Here is a 12,090-nt window from a genome sequence, read left to right on the forward strand (position 1 = left end):
AACAGGACCCCAAAGCTTTGGTAGGTTTGCTAGGCAGCCCCTTGTGTGGTGGTTGCCCTCCTTGTATCCTATGGCAACAGAGCAGCTTTCTCCACAGCAGAAGCTCCAGGTGGGACAAGACCACAACAAAACCTCCGGTAAGAGCCAAAGGAGGCCATGGAAGATAGGCATGAATCTCACCCACAGTTGTTAGGACTAGCAGGGCCAAATGAGTGGTACATTACAGGCAGGAGACTTAGCACTAACAAGGCTCTGTGTTTCTCATTAGGGTGCCATATGATGGTACTTAGGACATGGCTTATAGGGCTGGCAAAGGCAGTGCTGCAGATTCTCAGGTTTCACTGGGGTGCTTTCAAACCCTTCTGTTCCTGGAGGAGCTAGATTATGTGTGTTTTCCTTTCAGCAGCTTAGAGATAGCTTTTATTCAAAATAGGGTGAAATTGAGGTTGTCTCAGTTTCCTTTTGGGGTTTTTTTTGAGTTTTGAATGGAAGCAATACTATAAAAATTAAACATTTTCTTTAGGTTTTGACTTTTTATGGTTAATTGGATGCAGCTGTGATTCGAGAGCACTACAAAATAACCACTGAAACAAGGTAAATGTTCTCCTTAAAATTTATTTCAAATAGAAAAACGCATTCCGATAATGTTCCTCCAGCCTGACAAAGAAAGCTCAAACTTCCTGAAACACCATGTTTTAGTATCTTTCAAAAATAAAACATGTTCTCATGGCAAAAATATGCTTAAGAAACAGTATGTTCTAATCAAAACCATGTTTCATGGGGGAAAACAGTGCTGATTTCTAGTAGCTGGGGGAGGGTGTTAAGGCCTGGGCTGCGAAGCTGTGCTCTCTCCTTACAGCTGAGACCAGGCATAAGCTAGCAAGGGTAGAAGAAGCCTGCTGCAGAAGAATATCAAGGCTAATTTTTTTTACATTTTTAAAGCAATCCACTGGGATAGGATTAAGCTCCAGAGACAGACACTCCAACTTCTTTGGGATAGCACCCAGAGAGTGATTTCCATTTGCTAACTGGTGCATAAAAGAGGAGGAAATCCTAAGACCACCATAAGGAAGTGTACCTGAGTGTCCCTGATCTTTGAGGGGATGTTTCTTCCCCGGCCCCTGCGAGTTGTCTCGCTGGCCTGCAGATGGCGAGTTTGCCATTTGGAGACGTGGCTGTTTGCAGACAAGATGAGGAAAAAGCCTGCGTCCTTAAGGGAATCTGAAAAACAAATTCTGTCTGAAGATGATATCTAACAGTTAACTCTTCACCCTCTCTAACAGCTCTCCAACAATGCTTTATTTTTTGTGCATGACCAGCTGTTTACCAGGCATGAGGATATTGCCCTGAAGATGTTAATATCAGTACTTCAGCTGATCATTAAATATTACTCTTTGCAATGGAAACAGGGTCCTTCACTACCCACTTCAGCAGCAGCCACAGTCCACAGCACAAAATCATTAAGACTGCTCTTCCAGGAGGTGAAGTAACAGTATAGGATGATCATCCTATCATTTTCTTATCCCCTCTATGGTCTTAAGTAATACACAGAAATGCATTAAGAGATACCCATATTGACTGACTCTGAAGGTCCCACAGAACAGTCCAAGACTAAGACTCAAGCAATGACTTGCAGCATTACTGATCTCCATGCCACTATGAGTGAAATTCTCCAAAGAGTTAAAAAATATTGAGTCTGGGCCCCACTGAATTATCACATACTTCTAGGAAAATATGTTTTCCATACCTGTTTTTCAAAATCCATATCTGTGATTTGAACTCATCTGGGCTCCTTCACCAATTCACAAAAGAAAAAATATGAATACTTCACAAAAGTAAAAAGATGATGTTGAAAAGCGTACTTTTAATAGACACAAGAATACATGTTTTTCCCTGACTGCCTGGAAACTCTGTTAAGCTCATCCTGTGACACACACATTTCCTATTGCTGGCTTCCCTACTGCTGGCTTTCCGCTTTTCCTTTCCACTTTCCTACTTCTCCCCTTACATTTCTGTCTTGTTCAAGGGACAAAAAATGAGACTGAAACATGAATCATGAGTTTCCAAGAAACATAGAGAACTTGCTCTCTGGGTCAAATTTTCCAGTTATTTTTCAATAAAGATTTCTGAGCCCTCCAAAGAGCCTCAGGAGAAAGAATTTCTTTCCAACATGCAGCTGCTCATTAGATCCTGGGAAAACCCCGAAAACAAACAGAGTTTTCAGTAACGTAGTAATCTTTCCTTTCTGAAGTTTCATCATTACTTTTTTAAAGAAAACACTCAGAGACATTAAAAAAACCCCCGATTTTGAATGTGCTATTTTGATCAGCTACACAGATACACACATATACTGCACTCTGGCAGCAAATATCAAAGTTGGTGACAATTTGGTGCTCAAACAACTGAAATATTGGGGGTGAGGAGGACAGGGAGCGGGATGTTTTCACCCCTCCTGTACTCCGGGGCAGTACCCATTCACCTCTCCATACCTTGGGATTTTTTCCTCTGCTACCACCCTAGCTGCAGGAGGAACCTGGCAGTAAGGAGGGCCAGGTCCTCTGAATAATATAACAGACAGGCCTGTTATATTTGCACCAGGGCTGACTCTGCCCTCATGATTGTCTCTACAGGCCTCATGACCAGATGAGCCGTGTGCTGTAATGCACTGATTCGAAACCTCCTATAAATACCAGCCTACCTTTGCTCAGCCACCACTGTCCCCGAACCTGGACATATACATGAGTGTATCTGCCCGTGGGTTTCCCTCTGCTCACACAACATCCAGTGCTGCAGGGCTGCTGCCAGGATGGAAGCTGCCTTGAGGACTGCTGCAGGGACGCTCTCTGAAACAGCACGCAGCTGTGGAGGTGGAAAAGAGTGGAGGTTTCCTACAGTACAGGAGAAATGCACAGCAAAGGCTGAGTGGTAACAGAGGAAATCTTGATTTCTGCTCAGAAGAGCATGCTGCTGGCAAAGGGCACTAAGCACAAACCAACAGCTAAAGAGCTTTGCCTAGCTGGATACCCTGCATTTTGTAGGTTCTGGCTCTTTCTTTCCATTTTCCACAGCTGACAAGGTCCAGATGGTGTTTTGCTGAGATCAGCAATCAAATCCTCCACAATTTACTTCAAGGCCCTTTTGACATTCATTGATAATGCCTGCACAATGATTTCTTTAGCTGTTATTCTGCTGCAGGCATAGGTCAAGGTGTTCTCTCTGACTCCCCATTGCTTGCCATTCAACTTGCATTCCCCAGCCACCATAGCTAGTCAGAAACTTTTCTGATAAGGCTGCTTTATCACTTATGAATATTATCATTCGGCAATGTGGATAGATCTATGAGTGAGCAGCTTGCTAATAACAAATGCTGATAAGAAAGATGCCTTTGGCAAAGGCACATGGAATATTGACCTGCAATAGCTTCCTTATTCTGAGCCAACTCAGGATGCCCCTCTTACAAATGTGGGTTTGTATAGCAAACATGTTTGCATGTCCCCTGACAGAGATTACAGAGTCTTGGTCTGTTGTTCTCACCATTTAGTAATGAGGCAGACAAGTTTCTTGGTAGGGATTGTTTCGCTTCCCAAAATGTTAGAAGGATCACAGAATAGCAATAAAATTAAGGCAATGGGAAAGTCATGGTTTCCATCCACAACATACAAATGCACACACACACACAAAAGTCAGAAATTTGTAGAAAAGCCATTCACCACATTAAATAGTAAGAACTAAAGGCCATTAAATTATTCTCTGGACTAATTTCCCAGAGGGAAAGAGAGGTAAAATAAAAGCATAATTCAATTTGTTGGAAACAAACAGAATTAATTACTTTTATTACTATTTGCCAAAAACATGCTTTAGTTAAATCCCGAGAGCTGCACACGATGCCGCTGGCTCTAAGAACATGGCTGTCTCTGTTGGCAGTCATTAGTGTTGTTGATATGTACAAGTCTTCTAAAAATAGCCATGTTCAAATTAGAGCTGCAAAAACCATGATGAAGTGAAACTCTGTGGTGTTCTGCCTCATCTCTCCTCACACTCATCAAAGACAGATTTTGTCTCACATTCTCCTAAACTATTTTTACCCATTTTTAATAGCACAGACTATCAACTCAATTACTGTATTGAAGTATGTTTGTTCAGGGAGGAGATCCAAGATGCCTTTGGTTTTTATTTTTATTAAAGGTAAGTGCTAAAATGGAAGTAATAAGATAAGCATCTTGCATTTCCTTATTATCAATATTTCAGTGCTTACAGCTTTGCTCCTTGCAATCATCTGCTGCAATATCTTGAATACTATTTGATGTTACTCCACTGGTTTTCAAAATCGTTTAGCAAGCAATGTTAGATGCAGGCTGTACTCAGACAACTGAAGATAGCTTTGTGGGTCAAGGAAGTGCAAGTTGCAAAAGCCAATAACTGCACAGGGGGATGTATTTATAAAAGGTACTGAAGGGTGCTCGAGCAGCAAATCAGACAATTGAAAAGCTAAAACCAGCCACTGATTCTCATGTAAGTGTTATCTAATTGTTTTTTCTTTCCAGAAGTCAGTCCACCAGATATGTCTTTTGTTTCATTACAAATGACCCCTTTGTGAAGACCCTTGACAGCAACTGTGAGTTTCTTAAGTGCTGTTTATTATCACTACATAAGCTTGACTGCAAGGAGCAGCATTAACTTTCTCCCCCGGGGGAATATGAACGGTATTGTCAGGGACACACTATCATTGCTGTGGGAAATAAAACTCCTTGCTAATCTGGCATTTGTTCCGTGCTAGAAACAACACCGTAAATGCTAACCACCCACTCTAGTAAACACATATCAGTACTCTCAAATACATCCATTGCAATCAAAAGAGCCACCGGTGTTTTTCCACAAAGGGTAAGTCCCAGTCACACTGACAAATACTGATGGTGCACTTTGAAAGCTGAGTCCTAGAAGAGGAATTCCAAGAAATAGTGCCCTCTTTCTTTCTTTCTTTCTTTCTTTTTTTTTTTTTTTTTGTCTGAAGCACTGGGTGAACCTGAGGAAGTTCTCAGCAAGGTGTCCTTCTTCCTGGTATCTGACCATTTGATTCTCAGTTTGCATACAGGTGCTAGAGCTGCAACTCAGCTGTGAGGTATATTTGATCCCATGATGTGCAGGGGGGAAATTCTGAGGTGTTCTGTACAATATCCAACACACCAGCAGGTTTTTTTCTACTGGATGGAAGGCTGAACTTGCTTTTGTTCTACTTGCAGCTCCTTCTGTTTACTTTCCCAGACTATTCAATTGCGGAGTAAAACTATGGCTATACCTTCACATTCATGATCTGGCCTGCTTTAACATACAGCCCCTACCTCTATTTTTTTGTAACACAAGCAAAGATATATGAGAGACAGAACAGCCACATGTAATATATTTTGTGAGAGCCAGCTGGTTGCTTCAAGCTGGTTCCTGGATATTTCTGCCTAGGAGGAGTGCTAGAGCTTCCCAGCAGTGGTATTTTTCTGGCTTGGCAACTCTCTGTTGAGCCTTGGAAGGTTCCAAGACTTGGGTTGGTTTCAGAGCTGGGCACTGGAGCTGGAAAGAGAAATCACCTTTTTTCTTAGGTGAAGGCCTGAGTGACAGTTTTTCACACTGGAGGAGAATCATCTCTTCTTGAGTGATTCATACATTCCCTCTGATCCTGCACTGCCACAGCTGCTTGAACCCCAGGGACTAAGACAGACAGGCTGAAACGAAGAACTGAAAATTATTAGGAGAGTCATGACAAACACTCAGCCCCTTCCCTCCTCCATCCCAGTGACTTCTGTGGGATCAAATCTGAGCTTTCTTTGCTGAAAGGTGATTCATTTACACAACCTAATCTGTGGCACACATATAAAGAAACATTAAATCTCAAAGTCTAATTCTCAGCAAATTTTATAAAGGGCACTACTGCCGCCATCAAAACACAAAAACTTATGTCCGATAGAGATTTCTAGAACAGCAGAGTTAAGAGAATTGCAGCTGGAATTACTTATAGAGTCATTCTTTGGAATGCTAAATGGTGTCATCATATGTAGATATTATGGGCTAAACCATAACTGAGTGGGGCAGAGAATCAGGGCATGTCCACAGCAGGCAAACTGTAATGTCAATTCTAACTATTACTTAATGTATTTTGGTGAGATAATTTGCATTTACATGTGGATTATGACTACAGTCCATTTTTCATCAACAATTTTCCATCAACATCTAATAAGACAACGATTGCACTTTTGCAACCATATAAAAAAATACTTTGCATAGATCAGAAAAGATAATAATTGTTGTAAAGCTTACTTGACTGTGTTTGGAAATTAAGCAATTGCTCATGGAGGACTGGCAGTGACAAGATGTTATGTAAAAGGAAATTATTATAAAAATGGTACAGTTGGATTGTCTGAGAAGAAAATTCATGAAAAATATGTTGCGGAGAAATGAGAAAACACAGAAATAGAAGGTACCTGTTGCAGAAGCAATACAAATGTAGAACACTATCCCACCCAATGACTGCTATGGCTCAATGAATAATTACAGCATATTAACTTCTATGGTTTTCTTAAATTCATACACAGCTAAAATAAAATTTCTCAGTTGAAAAAAAACAAGCTGCTGAACTGTTGACAACTGAGCTACACTTTAAATGAAAAAAAGAATCAAACAGCTGGCAGAGAACATACTATTTTTGTAACTAATTATGCAGCAAACCATGGAAATACCAAAATGTTACTGATGGTTTTCAGTGTTACACTTCCCTCTTCAATTTGATTACTTTGAGACAAGAAAGAACAGTGACAGCAGTACCTGAAATAAGAAAAAGGACATTTAAAATAAATTATTTCAATTTTGACAATGTATTTGTTTGTGAGAGCATTAGTATTTGGGTGACATTACGAATGAAAACAAAATGAGAATGATATTTTTCCTCTGGTATTAGTCATATTATATAATCTCTAACCTGACAAAATAAGCCAGAAGAAAGGCATAATTTGATCCTAGATGTTGCAATCAAAGTTTCTTACCTCTCAAAGGAATTTAAAAACACGATACTTCAGCCGATATCTTGATCCCGTGTAAATACTGAGGCATGTCTGTACTGATGGCTGTTGCTATAACCTTGCAGTTCCAAGAAGCTTCAGCTGTTCTTGCTGTTAAACCCAGTTTTAGGTTTTCACAAATCTTCTTATCTTTCTTTCAGCCTGTGAGTTTGAAAAATGCATAGGGAATAAATACACAGAAAGCTATGGTGAAGAACAGCCTCCCTGGGAGCACACTACCTTTGCAGAGTTCAGCACTCCAAAGCCGGGAATTTATAGAAAGGGAATATGCTGATCTGACTTAAACTCAGTACTCCTTTATGTATGCATTATAAAATAGTATTTAATTATATAAACTTAAAATCTGTGCTCCTAGAAAACTCTTGCCTTATTCCATGAGAGAAATGGATGTCTATTCCTGACTGGGTAGCTATACCTTCTTACACCAAACCATGTTGTTACTTTAAGGATTTTTTTCCTTAATGCATGATTTTTAGAGAGACCCTGTATAGAGACAATTAAGTGAAATAGATAATGTTCTTTACAGCTAACACTACGTATTTACATGCAATTATTGTATGTAAATACCTGTAATCATAACTCTGCCTGTTCTTTACAGAACGAGATACTTGAGACAACTGAAATAAGACCCCTTGCAGGAGTCCTAATGCAGAGGCAAGTGAAGGCCAGGAGAAGGTTTGCGTTCACTTTTCTCAATTATGACCAAATGTGAAATTGTAGCAGACAGCCAGAGAACCCTAGCCAGGTTAAACCCTATCTCTAAACAGTAGATCTTGTAGCTACTAAATTTGCTATGCATGATACTTTTACAATTGGGGATAAGAAAGAAAAAGGGGATGGGACAAGTAAGGAGTTAATAATCTCCAATCTTGTCTGTCATCTCTTCCTAGGAAATTTCGAAGTTCAGTTATAAGCCTTGTACTCATAAGGTAAACATCATCAGCATGATTCAAAGGGCTTTCAGCATACCCCTCATGATCATTCAAGTAGATAAGGAGAAAATAAAACAAACAGAATAAAGCCATCTAGAAAATACTTCGTTTTGTCAGTTGAAATAACAAACACATTTTACAGAGTTGCAGCCTGACCTAAGCTAGATTCATCAAGTCACTATGAACCACAGAACCTGGTCTACTCAGTCCCACACTGTTTGGTTACCAGTCTGTGATAGCTACTGACCTTTTTCTAAGGACACCCTTGTCCCGGTCTTAGGAACCCTTGCTGCTAATAATGTTCAAGTATTTTTTCCATATCACTTTTGACATACAATTTTGCCATGTTTTTCACACTGAGGGCACTACCATATAATTTCTCTGTCCCTGCTGTTTCCAGTATTGTCACTTACAGCCTTGAGCCTTCTTTTCTGATGCAGGTGGAGGATGGCAGCCAAGCACAAAAACTTTTCTGCAGAGATTTCCATGGGTAATGCTGATTCTCCAGGCAGCTGCAGTGGTATGCAGCAAGCTTTAGTGCTCCTTTTTATAGATGCTCATATCACTATGCTTTGACTCCCAGGGCCACAGTCATACCGAGGATAATCAAAATACTGGCAGTTCCCAGACTACACATGGATTCGTGACTTGTCCTAACAGCTAGTAACCTTAATAGACATGAAGCTGTGAAGCCTTCAGGGAATATTGGAATTTAACTTTTTAAAATACGTTTCTGTTCTTGCTATGCAATCTGTTCTAAAGTTCAGTGATTGCTGCTGGAACAATTCACATGAGCAGGTCTAATCAAGCCTGCAGACTACAATTATGTAAGCATGCTGCAATTTTCTGGGACAAAAATATGGAGCAAGTTCAGCATTTCATTACATTTCATTATGAATTGAGAGCCTCAATCCATACATAGGAGAAGGTTGACTAAACTTGGTAGGTAGCTGGTTGTAACAGGAACCAAATGTGTCTGGGTGTGATGGTGGCATTCCTTAACCTTATTAGATAGATGAATTGTCTAGTCCTGGAGCACATTGTGCCCAGGTTAGAATATAGAATATATATATATATATATATATATATATATATATATATATATATATAGGTACGCATATATATACACACATGCACACACACACATATATATACATATACATATATACATATATGTTTACTTCTTACTGGGTATTCTGTACTCCAAATCCACTTAATCTAAACTGTTTTCCCCAGCTATGGAGCAGCAGATTTATTTCAGGTCATGGGAAAGTAGCTGAAGTCAAATGGATGCAGAGTTGAGCTCCAACAAAGCAGGGTATACTTGGGTGCTGTGGTTTACTAAGTACAGACACAGAGATTAGTGGCTGTATGGCAAATCACATGAGCTAGGGAAGCCACATATGATGTGGGAATTTCATCCCTCACTTAGGAAACTACAACACCCAGTCAGTAGCAAGAAGAATTATCTTTTTATCTCTTCTCCAGTGCTGCTGTATCTGTGTTTTCTAAGCAGTGGCTATTAACCATTTTGTGAGCAGTTAGGGGGTTTTTTTAAAACTTACTGTCTGGATCTGGAAAAGCAGAGCTGCTACCTTGGCTGGAAATGGTGTTTCTCACTGGTGTTTCTTAATGAACAGATTCACTCATGCCGTTTTAAAAATATTAGGCACAATATATCCACGTACACCTTATCCTTTCTCACTCCTAAAGCACTTTTCGTTCCTCTACGAATTTCTATTCTTTGGCCTTCCTGGAGTCAGGAAGAAAAGAACGTCACGAAAAAAAACTCTAAACACATTTATGATGTACAAAATAATAAATATATTTCTGTCATTCTCGGATGGATAAAGAATCCTTATGGCCCCCACAGGCAGCCAAAGAAATACTTTCAAGCACAAATATTATGGAGGAGTTTCTCCTGATGCTCCTTCCCCACTTGTGGCCTAAAAGTAACAACAGCTGTGGGGTGGTATGTGAGAAGCTGGACTACATTTCAGCACTGATGATACATCAAGCATAGGTGTTGTAGCACACATTTCACAGCCTTGGGAAGTGTGAAGACACTTCAGACTAATTCCTGATAAGGCTGAAAATCTTCCTGGTATTGTTATTTATAAACTCCGCTGCAAACATAGGAAGGGAAGCCTTGCTCATTAAAATACAGGGTATGAGACAAGCAAAGCTTTGAATGCCTCAGCCCATGAAGCATTCTCTGCTGTCTTCATCTGCCTTTGCAAGGAACACCTGCCGGATATCTGCTGGGAGCTTCATACTGCAGAGAAGAGGCAGTCAAGGAGGTTCCTGGAGTGTATAGAGGATAATTTCCTTCATCAACTGGTAAATGAGCCTACCAGGGGTAAGGCCCCACTAGACCTACTGTTTACAAACAGAGAGGGGCTGGTGGATGATGTAGTGGTTGGAGGCCGCCTGGGGCATAGTGACCACGAAATAATTGAATTTTCAATCCTCAGGGATGTAAGGAGAGCCATCATTAAAACCTCTACTCTGGACTTCCAGAGGGCAGATTTTGGCCTATTCAAAAAACTAATTCAAGGCATACCCTGGGAAACAACCCTTAAAGGCAAGGGGGTCCAGGAGGGATGGACATGCTTCAAGCAGGCAATTTTGAGCGCACAGGAACAGGCTATACCAGTGTGCCGAAAGGCCAGCCGGAGGGGAAGACGGCCGGCTTGGTTAAATAGGGAGGTTCTAAAAGAAATCAGGGATAAAAAGAAAGTTTACAGACTGTGGAAAAAAGGGCTGGTTACTTATGAAGAATTTACGAAGAGAGCTAGGTCATGCAGGAAAAAAATTAGGGAAAGAAAAGTGGAATTTGAAGTTAATTTGGCTAATTCAGTTAGGGAAAACAAAAAGTCCTTTTATAAATACATTAATAGCAAAAGGAGAGGCAAGGAAAACCTCAGTTCTCTGTTGGACTTTGAGGGAAATATAGTTAACAAAGATGAGGAGAAGGCTGAGGTACTTAACACCTACTTTGCCTCAGTTTTTAGCAGTAAGACAGGTGGCCCTCAGGACAACTGGCCTCTAGAGCAGATAGACAGAGACAGAGACCTGAATAGCCCTCCTGTATTCCAGGAGGATGTAGTTAGCGACTTACTGAGCCAGCTGGATCCCAACAAGTCTATGGGACCAGACGGGATCCATCCCAGGGTGATGAGAGAGCTGGCAGAAGAGCTTGCCAAACCGCTCTCCATCATCTTCCAACAGTCCTGGCTCTCTGGGAAGGTCCCAAATGATTGGAGGTTGGCGAATGTCACCCCAATCCACAAAAAAGGCTGCAAGCAGGACCCTGGCAACTATAGGCCTGTCAGCCTGACCTCGGTGCCTGGCAGGGTTATGGAACAGATCATCCTGAGTGCAATCACACAGCACCTTCAGGATGGACAAGGGATTAGACCCAGCCAGCATGGGTTTAGGAGGGGCAGGTCCTGTCTGACCAACCTGATCTCTTTTTACGATCAGGTGACCCACCTGGTGGATGAGGGGAAGGCTGTGGATGTGGTCTATCTAGACTTCAGCAAGGCCTTTGACACTGTCTCCCATAATATACTCCTGGAAAAGCTGGTAGCCCATGGCTTGGACAAGTATACCCTCTCCTGGATTAGGAGCTGGCTGGAGGGTCGGGCCCAGAGAGTGCTGGTGAATGGAGCTGCATCCAGCTGGCGGCCGGTCACCAGTGGTGTTCCCCAGGGATCAGTGTTGGGCCCAGTCCTGTTTAACATCTTTATAGATGATTTAGATGAGGGGATTGAGTGTATCATCAGCAAATTTGCTGATGACACTAAATTGGGAGGGAGTGTCGACCTGCTGGAAGGCAGGAGGGCTCTGTAGAGGGATCTGGATAGACTTGAGAGATGGGCTGATTCCAATGGGATGAAGTTCAATAAAGCCAAGTGCCGGGTCCTGCACTTTGGCCACAACAACCCCATGCAGCGCTACAGGCTGGGCACAGAGTGGCTGAAGAGCAGCCAGGCAGAAAGGGACCTGGGGGTACTAATTGACAGGAAGCTCAACATGAGCCAACAGTGTGCCCAGGTGGCCAAGAAGGCCAATGGGATCTTGTCCTGTAT

General features: G+C 41.5%; 1 long non-coding RNA gene across 1 annotated transcript; it reads right to left on the reverse strand.

Annotated features, from left to right (window-relative positions):
• Positions 1 to 3,796: 3,796 nt before the first annotated feature.
• Positions 3,797 to 8,542, reverse strand: LOC135410110 (uncharacterized). The gene is made up of 3 exons (XR_010428521.1): positions 8,410 to 8,542; positions 7,029 to 7,205; positions 3,797 to 6,810 (listed from the first exon to the last, which is right to left on the reverse strand). It is a non-coding gene; the product is annotated as an uncharacterized LOC135410110 (long non-coding RNA).
• Positions 8,543 to 12,090: the final 3,548 nt, after the last annotated feature.

This window comes from Pseudopipra pipra, chromosome 2 (assembly GCF_036250125.1).
Source record: "Pseudopipra pipra isolate bDixPip1 chromosome 2, bDixPip1.hap1, whole genome shotgun sequence".
NCBI lineage: Eukaryota > Metazoa > Chordata > Aves > Passeriformes > Pipridae > Pseudopipra > Pseudopipra pipra.